The sequence below is a fragment of the Ambystoma mexicanum genome, chromosome 4p (assembly GCF_040938575.1).
Source record: "Ambystoma mexicanum isolate Mex_15411 chromosome 4p, UKY_AmexF1_1, whole genome shotgun sequence".
Classification (NCBI taxonomy): Eukaryota; Metazoa; Chordata; class Amphibia; order Caudata; family Ambystomatidae; genus Ambystoma; species Ambystoma mexicanum.
The window spans coordinates 396,753,281-396,777,412 of NC_090927.1; positions in this window are offsets into that span (position 1 = coordinate 396,753,281).

A 24,132-nucleotide genomic window follows, 5' to 3' on the forward strand; every position below is an offset into this window, starting at 1 on the left:
GTTGAGAGCAGAATTGGATGTATGCCAAAAAGACATGCAATTAAAATGCAGAGACTTTGATACTCAGTTATCCAAAAGCAAGAAACAATTTGAAGATAGTGAGCAAGAATTGACACACTTAAAAGCCTTAGTGGATCACATTAGGCAGGATAAAGATGAGGTTGTTTCAGAAATGCAGATTTTACAAAAAGAACATTGCGAAAAAGAAGGTGATCTCCAGAGTGTAGAACAAGAAATGATTAAAATGATCCAAGAAAGAGACAAGAGAAGTAAAGAGTTCAATGAATGCCAAATGCAAATGTGCGATATGCAGGAGGCAATTAATAAAATGAGTGATGAAAATAATTATTTGCATGATGAAGCCAACAGACTCCTTAAAAAGTGTAAGGACTTAGAACAGCAAATGTGCATTCCCAGGTCCCAGGAGAGGCGGCAGGGTACCACATTCAATGGAGTGGAGGTGAATTCTAGCTCTGCCCAAAGAGCTAGTGCCCCAGTGACTGGGCCGGTGACTGAACTTGGTTGCAGCGCCCTTGGGGGATTTGATACTCCCATTGGGGGCAGCCACCAATCTCATACACCTGAAAACAGGATTGAATCACAAAATAGTGCAATTCCATGCATTGCAACAAGTAGCCCCATAAAAATAATGAAATCCATTAAAGCCCTGATCAAACCATTTAAAAAGGGAGGTGAATGCTGCATTGAGGATCACTTAGAAGCGGTGCATGACATTTTTAAAGCGCTCCAGATACCTAAGGAACAGTACAGACAATATTTTCATTTAACTTTAGATGCCCCGACGGCCAGCATCATAAGGGGATTAAATGAACAGCAGAATATGACATGGCTGGAGTTTGAAAAAGAAATTAGGCGCCATTTTTCTCCTTTTCAGTCATTGCAGGAGGCAAAGAAAGTTGCGTACACTATTACTGCTGGACCTAATACATCACCTCGCCAATTTTTACAAGACTTAAAAAGAGCATTCTCTCGCTTTGATGTATCTTTTGACTCAAATTCCAATGAGTTTAAAACCGCATACTTCTATGGGCTACAGAAAGACATTATATCCCAATTGGTCCGTGAATTTGACCGTGACAAGTCCCTTGAATGGATTGTACATCAAAGCACCAAGCTATATGAGGTACTCTATTGTCAGGGTAGAGAAAGTGATAAAATGAAAGATACTAGGCCTAAATCTAAAGAACCCTCAGCCACAGTAATGGAAATCAGGTCAGCCAAAATGTCCCTTGAGTCTGCTCAAAGCCAAGGTAAAAATAATGTGACACCTGAACAAAGGGGTAATCAACAAAGATCGCCATTTACTGTACCAATATTCCAATCACATGATCCTAGTAATAGAGAGAGCTACATCAGCCCTAGATATTTAGGAGATAGACCCCGGGTAAGATACCGGTCTGATATGGCAGGTATGAACAATAATCAGAGACAAAATCAAGATCAAAGAAATGATGGTCCCTACCAGTCATTGGGGACACAGAGCAGATTTGATCCCAGCACCATGATATATGGTAATCAGGATAGGCCCCGATATGTGGATCGATTTACTGATAATGGAAATCAATATAGGGGCCAGTACCCACAATCTGAGAAACAGGACATGAAGCAAAACGTGAACTACAGTCCACGCCAGTACAATGATTCCCCACCAGGGGACTATAATCAAAGGATGGGTGCAACCCGCTCCCCTCCACAAATGAATCAAGAGTTCAGAAACCATCCCAACCGGTATCAATCACCTGAGAGGTATCAGAATAGATCCAATCAGGGGGAAAACAACCAATATCGACCTAGGCCACAGAAAGAGGATCCTAGAGAGGTGGAAAGGTTCCAATGCCTTGAGGCCCAAGTGAAAATGTTAGCTGAGCAAATAGGAAAGCTCTATACAGCGCAAAAACAACCTTCCAAAGAGGGGGCTGATGGCCATAGCAATGACCGGGGGGCTTCCGAAAAGTGACTAAGTACTCATGATAACTGCAGTGCCAAAATGACAGATAGCTCTGATATAATTTTGCATAACGACTCTGAGATGTCTAATGGATTAAAAATGAAAGTACCAGTAAATGAAATTGTGACAGAAAGTGCAAATACTTCTAAAAAAGAGGTACGGTTTAACTTAGAGCTAAATAAAACAGTAAAGATTTGCACAAATGAAAAAGAAACATTAGGAATTCCAAAAGAACAAAGGGACAGATTTAAGAAAAATGACTCATGCATGGGGAATACCAGTGAACAGGGAGTAAGTGGGGATGCCATAGCTCCTTTCCTGGGCAAGCAAAACAATTACCAAACACAGACAGAAAAAGGAAATACTCACAAGGAGGGTACAAGTCAATCACCTGAAAAATTCTTTGAGCCACATATTTTTGAAGAGGCTGAAAGGGCTGGTATTACACTAAATGATCACAAATGCACAGAATTAAAAAATGACAAATTGCTGAATGATGTTGTGACACATGTTCAGTTGGAAGGTTGTAATGTGGTCTCTGATGTTACCCAGATGGATGGGCGAACGGTGGCCACACTCCAAAAAACCTCTGAACATGGAGAAATGAATAAAATATCTCGCACAGAAATGGGTAAAAAGGAGGGAAAAATGTCTTTTCATTTACCAATGTGCTTAGCCAAAAGTGAAAAAGACCTGAGAAAGGTGAGCCCTGAAATCAGTAAGAATTCACATTTCTTATGTGTATTAGAGGAAGTTGAGGACAGATATTATGCACCCATCACTGTAGAAGAAAAATGCCACACCTTTGCTATGATTGACACTGGCGCACAGGCCACAATTATGTCCAAGGAGCTGGTAAAGAGTATCAATGAAGGGAGGCCTCCACAGAGTCAGATCACAGTGAAGGCAAATCAAGGCCCAGTGCATAACTTTAATGGGGAGGAGGTGCCCATCATAGGTGTAACTGAGGTTGACATAAAAATAGGAAAGCACAGAATGAAACAAGAGGTATTGATCACATCTATTTGTGAAATTCCATTTCTGATGGGGACAGATTGCCTGAAAAGATTGTCTCCTCTCATAGATGGGGTGAATGGAGTGCTGTGGTCCTTAACCAAAAAACCATTGAGGCCTAAGAAACTAAAATCACAAAACAGCAATATAAAAGAATGTCACACCGTTGCCAAAACAAATGATGCTGTGGAGGTATATCTCCAGAATAGCTGCATACCTAGTGTCACTGTTATATTAAGGTGTCAAGACAAAGATCAGAGCGACAATGAAAAACTACCTGTACAAATATACTTGGACCCAAGGAAAGATTGGCAGACTGCCATAGACGAACACACATTGCGTTTCTATTTAAAAGAGAATACATGCAAACAGAATATTGTTCCTAAAACAGATTCAGAAAAACACATTACCACTCTGGCAGAGATACACATGGAAGATGAGCAACCATGGGTTCACGCTGGTATAAATGATTATCTTAAAACAATAAAAGCCACTTTAGCGCTTGAACATGAAAGGAGTTTCATTAATGAGAAATTGTTGCAAAAAATTATGGAGAGGGAAGAAATCCCGAAATTTAGGATTAAAAACCAATATGTTTCTGGGTTGGACAGTCCAGACTTTGAAAACCGAATTACAGGCAGATGCATGCTTAAAATTAGCATTGGGCAGAAAGCAATTTACCATAATGTATGGATAGTGAGTGGAGCACAAAATGAATTTTACATGGGCAATGACATCATGCACAGAATGTGTATGGTGTTAGATTTCCTTAATCAAAAAATATGGTCACGCCTAGGTGGGCCGGCGCCTGAATTTGGAGACAAAAGAAGGGCTTATCATTGTGCACAACTAGTTCCTTATGCAGTCGAATTACAGATGAGGAAAAATACTATTGTTCCTGCATTTACAAAACAGTTTGCAATAACACTGAAATGCAAAAATGGACAGCAGATGAAAGGCTCTGATGCATTTGTATGCCTGAATGAATCCATAAAACAGCAAGGCCTGGATTATGAATACATTCCATTGGTAGACATTGGTGAGGGATCTGTAAAAATCATGGTAAATAATAAAGGTTGTCAGGACGTTCATTTAGAGGAAAACTCCCCATTAGGAATGGCCATACAAAAATCACATTATACGGCAGATTTAAATAACATGGTGATTGGGAATATTCCTGAAAAATATGTAGATGCCAAGGGCGAGTTGCCAGAACACCTGGACTCTCAGCCCAAAGGAATATTTAAAATTCATTCTGTGTATCCTTATGATTCAAATGAGACAGTGTGCTGCCATCAAGAGGATTGCATAATATTTAATTTAAATGAAAATGAAACAGGAAATCAGCCCATTAAAGTGGAAGCTGATATGCCAAAATATTTGAAAGTGGCAGCCCTACAAAAAGACACAGCCACACAGTTAGAGGAAAGCGCTGAGATTCCTTTACCAGAAGAGTTTCCAGAATTTTCCAGAATGGTAGAAGAGCAGATCTCCTTAGCGGATGCATGTAACAGCGATGAGGATCGACGCAATCTGAGGGAAATATTTATGGAGTTTAAGGATGTATTTGCAAAAGATGCTTATGATTGTGGTTTAACTGATTTACATGTGGCCACACTACCAGAAGGTTGTAGCAGAAATCCAGTGTTTGTACGCCAGTATAGACTACCGCTGGCATGTTTAGAATCATTGGCAGAGATTATTAAAAATTTGGAATCACGGGGAATAATTAGGCCCATTCATAGCACATCCAATACGCCTATTTTAGGTGTGTTAAAGCCAAATGGTCAATGGCGGCTATGTGCAGACTTAAGAGAGTTAAATAAAAGAGTACCAGTATCTAGATGGCCACTACCATTCATTGATCAGGGCCTAGCTCAGATACATGGTTCAAATGTATTTACCACGTTAGATCTCACATCTGGATATTGGTGTGTGCCATTGGCAGAGGAGATACAACACCTATTTTCCTTTACATTTGACAGGACTCAATATGCCTGGCTTAGAGCTCCGTTCGGGTACATCAATAGTGGGAGTGAATTTGGCATATTTTTGAGAAAGGCCATGCCGGATGCAGCGGAAAGAGGGACAATAGTTTATGTGGATGATGTCTTGATAAAAAATGAAAACCTTAAAAGCCATTTTGATGAAATAAGACATGTGCTTGGCCAATTGCAGAAAGCAGGCGCCAAAGTATCTTTGCAAAAAGCACAATGGTGCAAGAAAAAAGTGAACTTTCTAGGGCATGAAGTGACTGAACATGGGCTAAATCCACAAAGGAAGAAAATAGAGGCCATACAAAGATTAAAAGATCCTAAAAATGTGAAAGGAGTAAAAAGTTTATTAGGGATGACAGGCTATAACAGAAAGTTCATTGAGAATTATGCAGAAATCACTCAACCATTGACTAAACTGCTTAAACTAAATACTCCCTGGAAATGGGAAAGAGAGCAATCTGATGCAGTGGCTAGATTGAAGGAATGTTTTGTAAAGGCACCATGTTTAGCATACCCCATAAAGGACAGGGATTTCTTTATAGAAATAGGCTTTTCTGAACATTGTATGTCAGCAGTGTTATCACAAAAACACGATTTGAATCACAAAACCATTGCATATGCAAGTAAGGCATTTTCCCAAGTTGAAATGAAATTTAATGAATGCGAAAAGGCCCTATTAACCACTGTGTGGGCGCTACAACATTTCCGCCCCATTGTTCAGGGAGAAAAGGTGATTATTGAAACAAATCATCAACCTTTGCAATTTTTAGAGAGTAAAAGAATTAGATCAGGCAATCTAGCGCAATCCAGAATCACTTCATGGACGCTGGCATTACAAGGTTTTCCCGTAGAAGTAAGATATGGACAAAATAAAAAGAGCCCAATTGCTCAAGGGTTAGCTGACTTACATGACTGTGCAGCTGAACAAATACCAAATGAAATGGAAGTGGAAGCTAGTTTGCAGGAGTTTGAACAATCACCACACAAAGCTTTTGATGAAAAAACATGCAAGGATTTGCCAACTGTATATGTGGATGGTTGTGCTTTTCACATTGAAAATGACAGTAATAAACAATTAGTGGCAGGAATAGGAAATGTCTGGTTGAAATGTGAAGGCGTTCCTAGTATAGGGATGAGGATTGGAGATAGGAGCAGTCAGGTAGCGGAATTGGCAGCCATCTATAAAGCAATTGCTACTGCAGTTGATAAAAAGTTCAGTGAAATTGTCCTGGTGACTGATTCTGACTATGCACGGAATAGCTTTGTGGAGTATTTGCCTGGTTGGAAAGCAAGAGGCATGATTACATACAACAAAAAGCCACTTAAACATGGAAAAATGATACAAGCCATAGACAAATTGGTGTCAGAAAATAATTTAACAATATACTGGAGAAAAATTCGTGGGCATTTAAAAACACCAGGAGAGGATAAAGAGGGAAATGATAAGGCAGACCATCTGGCTAAGATTGGGGCTGTGATGGGAGAATTGCTACCTATTGATTATTTAATGGGTGAAATACAAATTGATGCAGTCACACGTTCTAAAGCACCAAAGGAGGTAGATCAACCGGTGGTGCAGTGGAGTCATGACACGCCAGACCAAGATTTGATTGAGGCACAAAAGAATGATCAAATTTTGGGAATCTATTATAATCATTTGATAGATCCTGAAAAAAATCCTTTAACAGAAAATGATTGTATGGGAAAAGAAGAGTTGAGGGTGTTATTAAAGAACAAAACACGAATTAGATTACAGGATGGGCTCATGATTAGAGAGTCCATAACAGGGCAAATACAGTGGGTAGTACCCCTTTCATTCAGAGGACTAATGCTACACCATGCACACGATGCCATAACTGCAGGCCATAGAGGTTCACAAAAGACATTAGAAATACTAAAAGATTATGCTTACTGGCCACATATGTCCCAAGATGTGGAATTATATACTAGAGGATGTCTAGTATGCGCCCAATTTAAACCTGCTTCACCAATGCATAGAGCACCATTGATGAAAAGAGGCCTAACTCTCCCATGGTCAGATTTGCAAATAGACTATGTAGGTCCTTTAAAAAGGTCGAGCAGGGGACACCGCTATATTTTGAGTGTGGTATGTTTGATGTCAAAGTGGATTGAGTGCATTCCCGCACCAGATTGTAGTGCGCAAACAGCAGCCACATTGCTGGTGAACCATGTGTTCTCAAGGTTTGGGTTGCCACAAAGAATTGAGTCAGACAGAGGAAGTCATTTCACAAGTACTCTAATGAGTAAGGTATGGCAAATACTAGGTGTGAAAAGGAAACTACATATCGCATATCGGGCGGCGTCTTCAGGTACAGTTGAAAGAAGCAATAGGTCTGTTGTGGACATTTTAAAGAAATTTGTGGCAGAAGCAGGTTCCAGCTGGGATTTGCGTTTACCATTGGTTTTGATGGCAATCAGGTCGACTCCTGCCAAAGCAACAGGTGTTAGCCCCCATGAGGTCTTAACAGGTAGGAAAATGGTGTTACCACAACACCTACTATACAGAACACATGAGCAAACTCTAGTGAGTGCATCCACAGTTCATGAATATATTGATGAACTGAGGAGGCATTTGCAACATGCATTTGCTTTTGTGCAGAGAAATCTGGAAAGAGCTGCTGACAGTGCTAAGTCATATTATGACAAAAAGACATCAGTAAAGGAATACAATGTAGGGGATCAGGTGTACAAGTTTCATTTTGGAAAAAGTAAACAGAAAAATTCTAAATTTCTGGCAGCCTGGCAGGGGCCATTTCGAATTATAGATAAAGTCTCTCCTGTAGTGTATAAAATTTTGAAAAATGAAGGTGAAACAGCAATAGAGCAGTTTGTCCATGTAAATCAAATCAAACCATGCCATCCCAGACATGAGATCAGGCAGCTTGAGCATGTGGAAACGGATAGAGTCCCTTGAGAAAATAAATGGGTGTGATCAGGAGGCAGTGACAAAGAAGTTAAAAAAAAGTTGATTGTTATGATGGCACATAAACACTGTAATATATGTGAAAATATATAATATAAATAAATAAATAAATAAATAAATAAATAAATGCACATATAACGGAAGCTCGTGGTTGGTGTGCAGAGAGAAAGTGTATTAAATATTGAATGCTGTTTTATATGTGTTTGTTTTCCTTTAACTTTGTTTAATTTCAGAAAAAAGAAAAAAAAAACGAAGTATTTTTACCAAGCATGTTTTATTTTTGGCAAAAGGATGAAGTTAGTATTGTGCTATGTACTTAATCTGTTTATTTTCTATTTTGATTTAGACAATTAACATTATTTGATCGGAGGTTCCGGGATCAGAGGCCACGGGAGACGATGGAGTCCTGGAGTCCCCTGGATGAAGACCAAAAGATGCCTGCCTCCAGGTGGAGGTGAAGACAAAATGACCGGAATGCCAAAAGAGATGACTACTGTGGATTCAAGATTGCCAAGATGAAAGAGTACTCGAATGAACCGAATAACTTCGCTGGTCGGGATATACCAAAAGAGACAAAGCAAAAGTTCCGGCATATGAAGTTCCACGTATTTATTATTTTAATTATTTATTTTAACTTGTTATATTACTTATTTGTTTTAGTTAATTGTTTTATTTCATTGTTTTTAATTGACTTGGAAAATTTAAACTTAAAGTAATGCCACTTCCACTGAGAAGGCAAATGTGGAACATTTTATGAACTGATGGACTCAGATGAAATGTTAATTGCAAATTTTCATTGATGCACATGAATATTCATTTTGTTGGATTGCTATATTGTAAAAAAAAAAAAATAGAACAAGTTGTTTTTAGGAATTGGCTTGGATTATAGCCAAGTTCTAAAAACAAAAGGAGGGTATATGTAAGGATATTTGGCATGTTACAGCACAGAGTACAGCACTACTGCACAAGTAGCATTACAGCACTACTGCACAAGTAGCATTACAGCACTACTGCACAAGTAGCATTACAGCACTACTGCACAAGTAGCATTACAGCACTACTGCACAAGTAGCATTTTTTTTTTTTAGCACCACCACAAGGGTGCGGTGCATTGCTATATGGGTTAGCAGATTAACAAGGAAAGACAGGCTATTCAGTCAAAAAACGATTTTAACATATAAGATGCAAAGCTATTTTTACAGTTAAAAGCACACGTGTTCATTTAAAAATGCACACTATTTTTCACCTGAAATGCCTATATTGCTAGAGACACATTTGAAAATTAACAGCTAACATATTAACCATTAACCTGACTAATAAAACCTTATTTTATTATAACTCACTAATAAAATGTGTTCTCTACTGCAGAATTAGGCATATTTTGAAAACCAGTTAAATGAGTGTGCAGATTTTTCCTCTCTTCTCTGCCTGATTATCCGTGTTGTTGTGCACAGTAACTGCAGGAGGAAGGAAGTCAGATTTGCAACAATTGCAAATGTATAAGCGAAGCTATTGTTTAAAAGTAGGAGGATGAGAGATGATGGATTTCATTGGAACACGTCATAAAGAGGGCTGAGAGGAAAGTTTTAGTGGGCAGTAGCAGGGAAAAAGACAGGCAGACATCTTTCTGCACTACTGGGGAGAAGACCTGGCTGTGGGGGTGTCCTGCGGCAGTCGAGACTGGGGAAAGCTGAAAGAATTACTTTCCCACTGGCAGAGGCAGTCCTATCTGAAAAAGCTGAGAATTCCAGGCAATGACTCCGGCTTGAGAAGGCAAGCGTTCCTTTTTGTTGGAGTTAAGCCAAGAGAGCCACATTCACAGAGAGAAGACTCTGAACAGATAAGGTAATTACCTAACTGGGGGAGCTGTGTGTGTGCACGAAAGTATGCAGTCAGTGTAGAAAAATGAAAGTCCCGTGCGTGTCTTAATCAAGTGCTAATGTTGCAATTTAAGTTCTGTTCTCCGCCACTATAATCGCAGTGTGTCATTGAAAATGCTTGGATTGTTCCCTTTTATTGCTGTAAAGAATGAGATCATGTCTAAATGCAAATTTTATAATACAGAAAATATTTGAAAACAGACGGGTGGTTTATTTTCTATTTACCATTACAATGCCAATGATGTGGGGAGATTTTTAAACAGTGCAATGGTCATTTTAAGACAGATGTGTATGTCAGAATCAGTATGAATAATTGTGAGTGACTGTAGTATAACTTGTTGGAGGTACATGAGCCAACGGGAAGAGAGACTCTCTGAACATAGCTCCCTACCGTATATAAGGTAGTGGAAATTACCACAAGACTACCACATATAGCTCTCTGTCGTAAATAAGTCAGTGAGTTTGCCCATGGTGGCGCACCAACACTATCACTGGAAATTGTGGTTTCCCTAGAATGCAGGTCTGAGGTCTCTCTAGTGATCACACGAAAAATCTAAGCGAAGATAAGGGATTCTGGACATTGGGGCCACAAATAAAACAAGGGAATTATGCTCACCAAAATACCACCAACCACGTATACCAAATATGCAGGTCTGGGTGCTGAAATAATGCATGTCCATTGTATTATTGTTGCACATGGCCAAATCTGAATACAAAGAGTGATTATTGCTAAGTTATTTCTCGGCGGTAATAAAATACCGTCAGGCCCCAAATCTCCACAAAATACCCTACAGGTCTCCTAACTTTTGATGCTAATATAAGAGACCAGAAAAACTTGATGCGACGAGCCCTAAGAAGTATAAGAGTGCAAAAAACTGCCCAAATAGAAGAGGGTGTGGGAAAGTTTGAGATTGCAGAAATAAAACAAAAATATCGAAGGTGGCTAAGAGGGTATCGCCAAACACTAAAAAGAAATCAATGGCAGAAGTTTGACAAAGCACTATATAGTAAGAATAGTCACAGAATTTGGCAGATGCTGGCCCAGGCGGAGGGAGACCAGAAGTTGAGGGTCCTTAATCCCATTCCGGGGATAAATGGGTAGAATATATATCCAATAAATTCTATTTAGAGAACATGAGTACCACCAGTAGTTTGGTGGGTGTAAGGACTTGGCCCCTCCCCCTGATCTATAAGATCATAAAACAGTCTATTATGAACTTAAACACGTCCAATGGCCCTTAGCCCAAATGGCTTAGCCAATGTAATTTTGAAAAAAGATCCCCATAATTGGCCCATGTTATTGCTTATTCTCTACTCCAGAATATGTAGAACTTGCCAGATACCGTCCTCCTGAAAGAACTCTGTACTAATCCCAGTGTACAAAAAGGGGGAGCGACAAAAGCAGCTAACTATCGACAACTCTCAATGCTGGATGTCACTAGTAAAATTTTTAACACACTGGTACTTAAAGAATTAGAAAAATTGCTCACGGAAAACCATATCCTTAATTATGCACAAACGGGATTTAGACCAGGGGCTAGCACTACTAATATCAGAGTCCTCGACCAATTAATAAATAACACCACGAGCAGCAAGGAAGTCACATTGTACATCGCCTTTGTAGATTTTAGTAGCGCCTTCGACCCGGTGGGGTGGAACATATTACGGGCTAAATTAAAGGCTATGGATTGCCCGAAGTGGATCTTAAATATACTAATAGCCATACACAGTAACACTTCGACCAGGGTTCGACTAAATGACCAAGGCGATGTAACCGACAAAATTATCATCAATATAGGGGTAAAGCAGGGCTACGTTACTGCGCCCATGCTATACAACTTGTATATAGCTGACCTGCTGGCCCGTATGTCATTAAAGTCAAACTGCCCTCCCAAATTAGGAAAGATCCCTATAATAGGAATGCTTTATGAAGATGGCTTGATCCTTTTGGATCGTACGATGGCCGGCATAAAGAACATGTTCAATGAATTAGCAGACTATTCAACACAGGTAGGTCTCGTAATCAATGTGGAGAAAACTAAAATAATGACAATCGCACGTAAGGGACCCTGTCACACTGGGACTGATACCAAAGTGGAAAAATTAAGGTGGTAGAGCAATATCCCTACTTGGGATTGGACTTCAGAGCACTTACAGATTATGAAGCCATAAAAAGACATAAGATACGGAGAGCAGGATTCAGTATGGCTGGCATACTGAAACTATACCAACAATGTTTCGTACCTGCAATTTTATATGGCCTGGGGGCATTGGCTATGCAAGATCTTACATGGCTAAACACCTTGGAAGGCCATTATTGGTGTATGGTGTTTGGACTGGGACCCTCCTGTTCGATTCAATATCTTCGCTTGGAATTGGGTCTCATCTCACTGAGAGGTAGGGCACTTCGCTTACGGGCGACTTCTATTAGAAATCTCGGTCAGAGCCCAGTTGTAAACTACTGAGACTGGCAGGGAATAACTACGATATAGAAAAACATCCACAGGGCTCTACGTATAAAGAGTTGAATGAATCATTCTTCAGGGAGATTGATTGGCCCTATGAAAAAATGATTCATTTACCTTACATCCATCAAAACAAAGCATTTGAGAACAAACTGAACAAATGGGACTGGTGTGCAAACTCAGACCACTTGTCCAAGCTGAAGGGATATGATGCGGTCTCACATGTTATACATAGATATTTAAAACCACAGCCCTACCTGTTCCTAAACCCGGCCCCTAAAGTAAGACATTTATTGAGACCTGGAACCAATCAGCTACTGATTCTTACTATCATAGGCCCTCGACTGAAGATCCCACGGGAGGCCAGGCTCTGTCGTATCTGAGTAGGAGCACTAGAAACCACTAGGCATGTACTATCACTTTGCCCCAAAATGGACCCCACATACATGAATGCATATGAAAAATGGGTCCATAATTATGAGGCGATTAAAGAGGACAAATTCTGGCACGTTTGTGTGAGTACCGATTCACTAGTCCTTCAACTTGCACTCTTTAGGGTATGGTCAAAAATTACGCCCCTATTTCAGGTATCATAATAAAACTGATATTATATTTCCGTTCTCGACCCAGCGCAAATTGCAAAGTCAAATTGCCAAGCCAATATATGCCAAGATCTTAGGGATTTTTAGAGTCTCTATATATATATATATATACTCTTGTATTGTATTGAACTATCCATTGTATTATATATATATATTTATATCTTTGTACTATGTTTATATATATATATATATATATACATCCATGTTCTATGTGTTTATGAAATGTATGTGTTGTGTAAAATCCTATTCTTGGATTGTATCACAATAAAGTATTACTTTATTATAATGAGGGGAGTAGAGGAGAGAAATCCATCATTTCAAATGACATTTTTTGTACATATTTGGTTTTCTCAGGATGTCTCAGGATAAACATATATATTTTTGGATTCTGCAATGTATGACAAATTGGGGGACACTAATTCTATTGCTGCACAACCTTCCTGGGAGGAGCTATCATTTGTTGTGGTTTATTCATGAGCTGAAACAGTTATAAATATCAAACTTCCCAAAACACACATTAATTTCTCTTTCTACCAGCTCACCAAGTTTAGGATTTTTCTGATTTATAGAAGTGTCACTAACCCATTTTCATTCCTAACTCAAATTACACACATGGCATATGGCTAATATTTACATAGAACTGACAGGCTATTGATGATCTTTGACATTAGTCCTGAATGAGCCCAACATGATGTTGGGTTCTCCTATTATTAACGAAAAGGTGCCCAATGTGTTTAATGTAACAGCCTGCAGTTTCACATTTAGCACACTCCTGATGAGTTTCCATTTCTCCAAAGTCACATGACTTGGACGTCTATTCATCAGTAATGTCCGTTTCTACAGTCTTTGAAGATCCATTAGTTGCTCTGAGAGGCAGTTTATTGGGGTCAAGAAAGTACTGCAAGGTCAGTTCTGTTGGCTGCTTTATCTGCCCCTTTCACAATTTTGATCCACAATCTTAGTATTTCTTTGGATTTAACTGAAGCAGGCATGAAGCAGGCATGTTTTCCTGATGGGCACCAGTCAAAGGGGAAAACCAGTGTTCACTTTTAAAACCACGTAAGCCGTTCCTTTTGAACTATGCCATTTTGGATGTTGGAAAGTAAGTGTTTTTTGTGTGTGAAATGCAATATGTACAACTTCACTTAGATTCCTGGATCATAATCTTATGTTGAATAGAAGTTAATGTAGCATGCTTTTAACTGAACTTGGTGATGGCCACTTAAGGATTGCGTCCACCTTTCGTGAGTCCATTCGGACTCCCTTTGGGGTCAGGATAAACCCAAGGAATTCAACTTCTGTGGCATGAAAAACGCATTTTTCTAGTTTTGCATATAGTTTGTGCTAGCGCAATTTCTCAAGGACTGCTCGGATGTGCTTCACATGGTCAGATTATGAAGAGGAGTATACTAGAATATCATCGATATATACGACAACACAAACGTCAATGAGTTCACGAAGGACATCGTTCATTAAGTATTGGAAGGCTGCCGGTGCATTGCACAACCCGAAAGGCATCACCTGGTATTCGAATAACCCATACTTAGTGTGAAAAGCAGTCTTCCATTCGTCTTCCTCTTTTACACCTACCAGATGGTATGCCCCCCGGAGATCTAATTTAGTGTACATACAAGCGTCCTTCACTTGGTCTAGTAGTTCAGGGATCAGAGGCAATGGGTATCGGTTCTTAACAGTTATCTTGTTCAATGCGCGGTAGTCTATGCACGTTCTGAGGTCACCTTCCTTTTTGGGCACGAAGAACAAAGCTGAAGATGCAGGGGACTTGGATGGGCGAATAAAGCCATTGGCAAGGTACTGGTCTAAGTATTGTCGTAGGTGAAGGTTCTCAGGTTCCGTAAGGGCATAAATCCTGCTACAAGGGGGTTGTGCACCGGGTATGAGATCGATTTGACAATCGTACGATCTGTGAGGAGGTAAGGTGTTTGCCTTTTCTTTTTGGAAGACATCCTGGAATTCTTGGTATTCTGGAGGTAGTTGCATGACTGCTGTAGTTACTGTGGCCAGGCCTGCGTTCTGATTTTTCTTTGGGTAACAGGTTTTTGCACAATCCGGGAAGGTTATTCTCTTCTCTCGCCAATCAATACAAGGATTATGTGTTTCCAACCAAGGTATCCCCAGTATTATTTGGAACTGTGGGGCTTTGATTAGATCAAACACAATAGTCTCTCAATGCCCATCCTGACCCAATAGTGTCATCTCTGCGGTGGAATGAGTTACAGGCCCAGAGGCAATTTCAGTTCCATCGACTGTGGTGATGACATCTGAGGTGGTTTTTTGGCAGAAAGGTAGATTCATCCTGGAAGCCAATTCATAGTCCACATAGTTTCCTATGGCCCCGCTATCAATGTATGCCCTTACTGCGTGCATACGCGATGGCTGCCCTGGATCTACGAGGACCATTTGTATGATGAAATGCAAGGTCTGAGTATCCTTCTTCAAGCTCGGCAAGCGGACCTCTATGCTTGTCGGGCGTGGTCGTTTCCCGAGTCTGACTCCATATAGCTTTTAACAGCAGCTCCTACCACCTTCTTGGGTGGTTTTACAGGGCAATCCCATAGAAAATGCCCAGAAGTTCCACAATATAGACACAAATATAGACACAATTGCATTTGACGTCAACTTTCTCTTTCCTTCTGGGTTAAGGGTCCTTTAACCCCTCCGATTTGCATGGGTTCTGAAGCATCTGCTCCTTTGGGATTAGCGTGGGTTTTGACCAACACCCGATTCTCAAACTTGGCTTGATCAGCCTTTCTGTTCTGAAGTCTGTGATCTAACTGGACCACTAAGTCAATATATTCAGCGCAGTCTTGAGGTGGGTTCACGACTTGAGCCAAGACATCCTTGAGTTCTCCTCAAAGCCCTCGATGAAATAACGTGATTCTTTTTACCTCCGGCCATCCAGTTTCCACTATCAACCTATTAAAGGTCGCGATGTAGGATAGAAGGTCCTGGTTACCCTGTCGTAGGGACAAAAGTTCATTATCCAGGGCCTGTCCTTGGGAGTACCGGGCAAATAGTCTTTCCAAGCTCGTTTGAAAGCCCTGAAAATCCCGAAGAATTGGGTCATCCTGAGTAACTAGTGGAATTGACCAATCAGCTGCACTGCCGCTGAGATATGACAATACAAAGGCTACCCTGGCTTGATCGTTTGGGAAGGCTCCAGGTCTGCATAAAAAGTGCAAGCGGCATTGGTTCATAAACGCGGCAAACCTTTTGGGATCTCTGGCAAAGCGTTCGGGTGGAGCTAATGGAATATTTCCTGGTAGGTTTATTTGCACCGGGTTACCTGATAACACAGGAGCTGGATTTCCCCCGGAACCAGGTAGGGGTGCTTGTCCAGCCTGGCTTTGCAATAGTTGCCTAGCAAGGTCATCTGTTCGCTCCTTTGACAAAATCAGTTCTCTCCTAAGAACATTGGTTTCTTGACTGGCGGAATGCACTTCAGCCCTCAATTCCCCTAGTAATTGGGCCAATTGGTCAGTCTCTGAGGTATCCATAACACCCGGGTGGGAATTTGTGGGTAGGCTTCGTGTTCTGTTACGCTCACCTGGCTCCCACAGAGGCGTCGATCTGAACTGGAGAGCTGCGGTCTCCACCAATGTGACGCATAGGGCAGAGATGACGGACTGGACTGGCCCACCTAGCTTCATTTGCCTGGCCTGTAGGAATATTCTTCTGCAAATGGAGAAATGGAATTAACTGCCCGTGGAGTTGAGTGTAAATCCCACCAAGCCCCCTGCTGTTCTCCCCACGGATCACCTTTGATGTCCCCTCTTATAGTCTCACCTGATGGTTTGAAAAGATGAGCTCTCCATCCTGCATTGAGCGCAGGGGCGTGTTGATAACCAGTTACTTCACTGGCTCGAAGAATTGGTGAGTTCCAGAACAATATTGACTCTGAAAAGTATGTAGTTCGTAAGAGTTCAAATGCCTGACTTTCACTCTTGTCCGATTCCTTGCAGATTGCTGCTTGACCCTAGTAAAGAGTTCCTCGTGGCAACCAGTAATATTCTGGTAAGGATTTGTATTTCCAACACAGTTCGATAAATAATGTCAATATGTAACCTGTTGCTTTCTCCCTTATTCAGGCACTGAGAGAAAGTATGAAGTCTCGGGGAATAATACATCAGGCGGTAAAATCAGGTAAGTCTAATGTGGTGAGGAGGGTTCCCCTTGATAGTCCCTTTGTTTCACCTTGCTGTCCTTTTGTTTCCCCTTAGGGGCTGGGGTTCGGCAAAGATGCAGTGGAAGCTGCGCCGACCCGTGAAGAGGAATAGTACCCCCGGTGGTCAAATCAGGTAAGACTATGGGGCGGTTACTAATATTCCTCTGTGTATTCCCTTGGCTCACCTTGCTGTTCTTGTCTACTCCTTAGGTGCCGTAATGCGGCGGGAACATGCAGGAGGATGCAGTGGAATGTGAAGATGCTGCGAAGGCCGATGAGTTCATTGCGGCGCTGCAGCATGCGAGGCGACGGGCATAAAATAACTTCTTTCTTCTAGCTCGAAGGAGCGATGGATCGGGAATTCAGGTAATGATCAAAGGTATTGCTCTTGTTCCAACCTTTTCTCCTTCTTTCTCCCTTTTTCTAGGAGCTCCAAACTCGAGGTGGGCGTGGCAGAAGCCTGGATGCAGACTTGCAGGCAGGGTGAGCGTTACGCTGCAGGATGCAGAATAACACGAAGCATGTGCTGCTCTTTGGGCGTGGTTTAAATAGCCTCCAAAGTAGTCCCAGGTAAGTATTCCTCCCCAGCCCCGCCCGAGTAAAAAATAGTACCTTGGTAAAATAGTCCCTTCCAAGCCTCATTTGGCTTGGAGCTCTTGCAGCATGGTCTGCAGCAGGACTGACTCTCCATATGAGCCATAGGCACCAGGACCGCACCCAAACAGCCCACTAGCAGGGGTTTTTGGGCTTGCTCAAAATAACTTGATTCCTGCTGCCGGCGTTGCTGGTCCTGGTCTGGATCCACAGGGGTAGGCATCATGACAGACTGATATCCAAATGGATAGTTCCCATCTGTGAAATGTACAGTGAGCTAAAGTGTGGCTGCAGACTCTCGAGTGGGTATGACCCAAAGAACAGGTTAATGGGCGGTTTTCATTCTAACCGAGGGGCACCTATGGACTCTTTTTTGTTTAGTGTTTGATGAACTTTCTACTATAATAGTGTGTCCAAGAAGGCTTCTTAATTCTTCCAGAGTAGTTGGGTCTTTTAATTGCAATAAGGCTTCCACCTTTTCGCCTGGGGACTGAGATCCTCAGAAGTTTCCACAGGTTTTACAGCACTGTGCCTTCTGGTAGGACAGTTTTTCTCTGGTTTTCTGCAACTGGATCAGAACAAAGCGTATTTCTGCTATATGTTCCTCCACCATTGAGCTATTGATTAAGATATCATCCACATAGACCAGGTTTTCCCTTTCGCCCAAATTGGGCATGGCCTTATGTATGAAGAGGTTACATTTGTTGCCAGAGTTTAAATATCCAAAGGGGGTTCGGGTCCACGTGTATTGCTGCCGTCTGAAGATAAAGGCAAGCTTGTGTTGGTCTTCCCTACTCATGGGTACAGTCCAGTATCTGTTAGTCAAATCAATGGCCGAGTACACCTTTGACCCTTGGATCAGTGCCAGCCCTTGATCGATGTAGGGAATTTGCTATCTTGACATGTGGACCTGTTTCTTTAACTACTGAAGGTCTGCGTATAGTCTCCATTGGCCATTGGGTTTGATTATCCCCAGTACTCGGTTGTTGGACAAATTATCCCACGGGATTCTAGGTTTTTAATCATTTCTTTTGAGTGACTCTGTAAATGTGAGAGGTAACCCATATTGTTTCACAAATACTGGTGCCATCCCGGGGTGCTTGGGTATGGTTATGGAATGTATATCCGTGCATCCACAGTCATATAAGTCCACTGAAAAGATATCCTGGAAATCCAGGAACACCTGTTTTAGCTCCTCTTTCTCACAGGCATCAGCAAGATTGATCTGTTCTTTGACCATTTGCTTGAAGCCTGGAAAGACTTCGGGCTTGGCAATTTCGGCAGTATCCTCCAGTTGAGTGGAGAGATCTATTGTTATGGTGTTGGCCTAGACGTACAGTTCCAAGAATGGAAGGTAGTCATTGTGGACTCAGAATACCACCTAATCCTTCCTGATGTCACAGGTCACCTCTTCCATACCATAAGAGCAGGAAGACTACACCAAGAAATTCCCCCTTGTCTGGTGAAAATCTTTTCAGGAGGGATACCGTTACTGATATTGAAGCAGTCATTTGGGACTGGTCCAATGATCTCATTACCTAAATCAATAGAATAATGTTGGGTATCAACTGCCATTCCAATAAAGGTGTCTGCACCCAAAGTGATACTTTGAGGGTCGCTGTTATCCACCAATATTTGAATGGCATCATGTTCGAGGTTGACTAGGGGTGTTGGATGGAAATACAAACCTTGTTGTTGGAGATCATTCAAATGTGTATATGTGTCCTGATTTTTCAGGTTCTGTCTCTGCTTAATTTTGAGGGGAATCGTTTATTATGGCACCTGTCCTGGGATGGAGACCTCTTCTCTCACTTGAACTTCAACCACATAAAACAGCAACTGAGCTGACCCGAATGCTTTGTCGGTGTTGTCAAAGTCCATAAGGTTACCTTCAGTCGTGACCAGGCTTTATAATTAATCAGGTCCAAATTGTTTACAAATCGGTTGAGAATGTCACTACCTAAATTAAAGAACGAAGGGAGATCTCTCATGACCCAACAATTATGTTCAATGCGTTTGTCACCAATGGATATTGTTTGTATAAACCTGCTAAGCAGGAGCTGTTTGGAATTTGGGGTTTCAAGACCTACCTCCCATTTATTAATCAATTTAAATGTGGGAATGGTCTCATAATTTGATGACGCTTCCGTTATTCAAGTATTCACTAGCGAGAACAGGCTCTTGCCCCTCATTTATCTGATTGGGGAAAAACAACTGCTCAACCTTTTTCTGAATGTCGGGCAGACTTTTAGCCAGTTTTTCATCATCCCTCCCTATGGGACTTAGGTTTCCTTCTGGTTTTGGACTAGTATTCACTTCCAGTGTGGAATGCCACTTAAAACTGTGAGAAACGTTGATTTTCAAAAATTTAGAAGAGTCCCCATCACCAGTTTGGTCTCCTAAAGAGATGACACTGATGTCTGGGGCCTGATTGTTCTGGAAATAAAATTCCACTTTCTCAGAATGTTGTTCAATCACAAGGCATATGCCATTCAAACTCACATCATTTGTGCTTTGTTTTAGATTGATCGGCTGGTTAGTCTGGGCCCAGAGGACCTTGTTCACACAGGGAATCAGGGATGATAACCTCTAAATGGGGTCATTCCCCAGTAGACAAGGTGTGCCCTCTGGAGTCACAACTATCAATGGGTGTGTCACCCTATGCCAACCAATTTTTGTTTCCAGATCCACAGACCCTTTGATGGAAATATAATTCCCATCAAAGTTTTGGAGTTGTCCAGGAAGAGGTGTGAGGGGGAATTTGGTGATCCTACCCCTTCCTGAGTTCAGTTGGTCGAAGGCCTTTTTGGAAAGGAGGGTGGCTTGAGATCCAGTGTCCACTAATGCTGATAATGCACACTGACCCTGTACCTTGACGGGAGCATAACATCTTCCTTCCCTCTCCTCCAGGGGGCAAAGAAAATGTGTATTATGTGCCAGATTGGCAGTTACTTTTTTTTTATTTTGAACTCCGACACTGTGATCTTGGACAGTTTCTGGTAATTTGTAAGACAACATTTGCACCCAGAAACAGATGGTGTTGGCAGATCCTCTTTCTCCCCTGATTCTTTGATGCCTCTCATTTCCTGGAGACAATTCACTGAACCTGTTTGGGAAGAGGATACCTCAGTGATTTCAGGATCATCTGGGTGACATTGGTGGGGTTAAATAATGTGTTGATCTGGGTCAGTCTCCATACTTACTCAGACAAAGTCAGGGTCTTTTGGGACCCATTTCTCATTTGGAGGGATCCACCCATCCCTGGAAGAGAAGATTTGCTTACCTGAATCCTCCAGGGATTCTTCTTGAAAAGGGATGATGTTGACTTCCTCCACAAAGTGGGTTTTCTTTTGCTTTCTCCTCCTTACCCTCTGTTTCTTAGGTTCCAGCTTTTTGGATGTAGAAGATTCATATTCAGGCTCAGAGGTTTCCAGGGGTTTTGTTCCGGTGGGAAAGGAAGGCTCCTCTAGGCCTGTGCATCTCCCCTCCACCCAGGCCTTCTCCTCAGCAACCTGTTGGTTGTCAGAAATTTATTCCAGGCAGAAGGTTCCAGTGGAGGGTTTGACTGAGCCCTCAGCATACGACGCAGGTCCTGGGTTAGTTGTTGGACCTGTCGCTCCAGTTGTGAAGCTTTTTCTGGTTGGTAGGGAGGTCTTGATTCTTACCATTGCTGCTTCCGGAAAGGGTAACTGTCCCTTCTCCCGCAGTAGCTAGTGTACTGGAAGTTTCCCTAATAACTTTCCATCCTAGGTCTCCCTTCTCCCGGGTTCAGGAATCTATTGCCCTGAATGTGGGTAGAGAGAGGAGGATTATTCTGGAAATTAGGGTTTGGGGGGTACCTGGCAATGAGGTCCAAGTTGAGAAGTGGAGTATTACTTCCCTGCAGAGGGAAGTTTGGAGGGAGGTTTCCTGGAGCGGTACTTACCTGATTGAACCCCCCCCTCCTTGTGCCGGGGTAGTGCATATATATATATATATATATATATATATTACATGGCCACGGTAGTGGCCATGTAGTTATGGTTAAGTTGCTGTTTCCATAGGAAGAGCACTTTTTGGGTGGCTTATAACTTCGCTCTCCCTGGAAAAAAAGTTTGCTCGCACCTACAGCCCAAACCGCTGGATGGGTTTCCACCAAATTTGGACCAGGAGCAGCGGCTTGGTCCCGAAAGCGTGCTTTTGCAAATTTGGTGAAAATCCGTCCAGTAGTTTTTTTTAAAATGACCAAAAAGTAGGTAAAAACAAATTAGTGATATCTGTGTTCGGTTCGCGGACACACTTCCCTGTTCTCTCCGCGGGCAGTGTCCTGATTGGCCAATCGTCTTGCGTGATGTTCGCAGACATGCAACGTGTTCGCTGATTGAAAGGCGTGGAGCGTGAAGCGCGTCAGATTTTTCGGTAGCGCCCACCATCTTGGATTCGCGGACGTCCGCAGAAAGCGCGGTGAAACTTTGTTCAAAATGTGTATTTTGTTGAGTGTGTTGGTGTGTAGGAGTGTTTGGGGAGGGTGGGAGTGTATGAGATAGGATGAAAGTTGTGTTTTTTATGTGTTAGACGTTCTTTTTGTGCTCGATTTGTTTGCGGACATCACGGGTGTTCTGAAATGTTCTAAATAAACTGACTGGGGGTGTTCTAAGGACTCAACATGTGTCCGTTTTGGTCGCAAGCAAAGTGAAACTGTTCTAAGAACACTCGCGGTGTCCGGGGAGAGTTCGTAGGGGGTGTCCTGAGGACGCTGTCCGTATTGTTCTCTGTCAAGTTGAATGTGTCCTAAGAACACTCGCAGTGTCCTGAAATGTTCGCAACTAAACAAGATGGTGGTGTTCTGAAGACGCTTCTAAGAACACTCCCGGTGTCCTGGAATGTTCGTATGGGGTGTCCTGAGGACGCTGTCCGTATTGTTCTCTGTCAAGTTGAATGTGTTCTAAGAACACCCGCGGTGTCCTGAAATGTTCGCAAATAAACAAAATGGGGGTGTTCTGAAGACGCTTCTAAGAACACTCGCGGTGTCCGGGGAGTGATCGTAGGGGGTGTCCTCAGGACGCTGTCCGTATTGTTCTCTGTCAAGTTGAATGTGTCCTAAGAACACTCGCGTTGTCCTGAAATGTTCGCAAATAAACAAAATGGTTGTGTTCTGAAGACGTTTTTGAGAACACTCCCGGTGTCCTGGAATGTTCGTAGGGGGTGTCCTCAGGACGCTGTCCGTATTGTTCTCTGTCAAGTTGAATGTGTTCTAAGAACACCCGCGGTGTCCTGAAATGTTCGCAAATAAACAAAATGGGGGTGTTCTGAAGACGCTTCTAAGAACACTGGCGGTGTCCGGGGAGTGTTCGTAGGGGGTGTCCTGAGGACGCTGTCCGTATTGTTCTCTGTCAAGTTAAATGTGTCCTAAGAACACTCGCGGTGTCCTGAAATGTTCGCAAATAAACAAGATGGTGGTGTTCTGAAGACGCTTCTAAGAACACTCGCGGTGTCTGGGGAGTGTTCTTAGGGGGTGTCCTGAGGACGCTGTCCGTATTGTTCTCTGTCAAGTTGAATGTGTCCTAAGAACACTCGCGGTGTCCTGAAATGTTCGCAAATAAACAAGATGGTGGCGTTCTGAAGAAGCTTCTAAGAACACTCCCGGTGTCCTGGAATGTTCGTAGGTGGTGTCCTGAGGACGCTGTCCGTATTGTTCTCTGTCAAGTTGAATGTGTCCTAAGAACACTCGCGGTGTCCTGAAATGTTCGCAAATAAACAAGATGGTGGTGTTCTGAAGACGCTTCTAAGAACACTCGCGGTGTCCGGGGAGTGTTCGTAGGAAGTGTTCTGAGGACGCTGTCCGTATTGTTCTCTGTCAAGTTGAATGTGTTCTAAGAACACCCGCGGTGTCCTGAAATGTTCGCAAATAAACAAAATGGGGGTGTTCTGAAGACGTTTTTGAGAACACTCCCGGTGTCCTGGAATGTTTGTAGGGGGTGTCCTTAGGACGCTGTCCGTATTGTTCGTTGTTAAGTTGAAAGTGTTCTAAGAACTATCACGTTGCTCTGAAATGTTCGTAGGGGGTGTCCGGAAAACGGTGTCCGTATTGTTCGCTGGCAAGTTCAAAGTGTTCTAAGAACACTCACATTGTTCACGGACATTAAAAGTTTCCCATAGATCATAGATGAAATGTTTGACTCTATGGATGTGATATGCTGCAGTGGTTGTTGCCAGGGCATAGAGTCTTGGGTGCATGGCCATTTGGCAACAACCACCGCAGCATATCACATTCATATTTGCTTATAACTTTGGGTGAAAAACAAATGTATAAGGAACAAAGGTATTAGATACTATGGATGCGATATGCTGCTATGGTTGTCCTTATTATTGTATACTTACTGATTGGTCTAGTAATGGGAGTCCATGTTTTTCTTCTTCATTTCTTTGATAAAAGAAAATAGCATGTTAGTATTAGTATTTTGTAATGACTTATTACATTGTATAAGCAATATACTTTTAT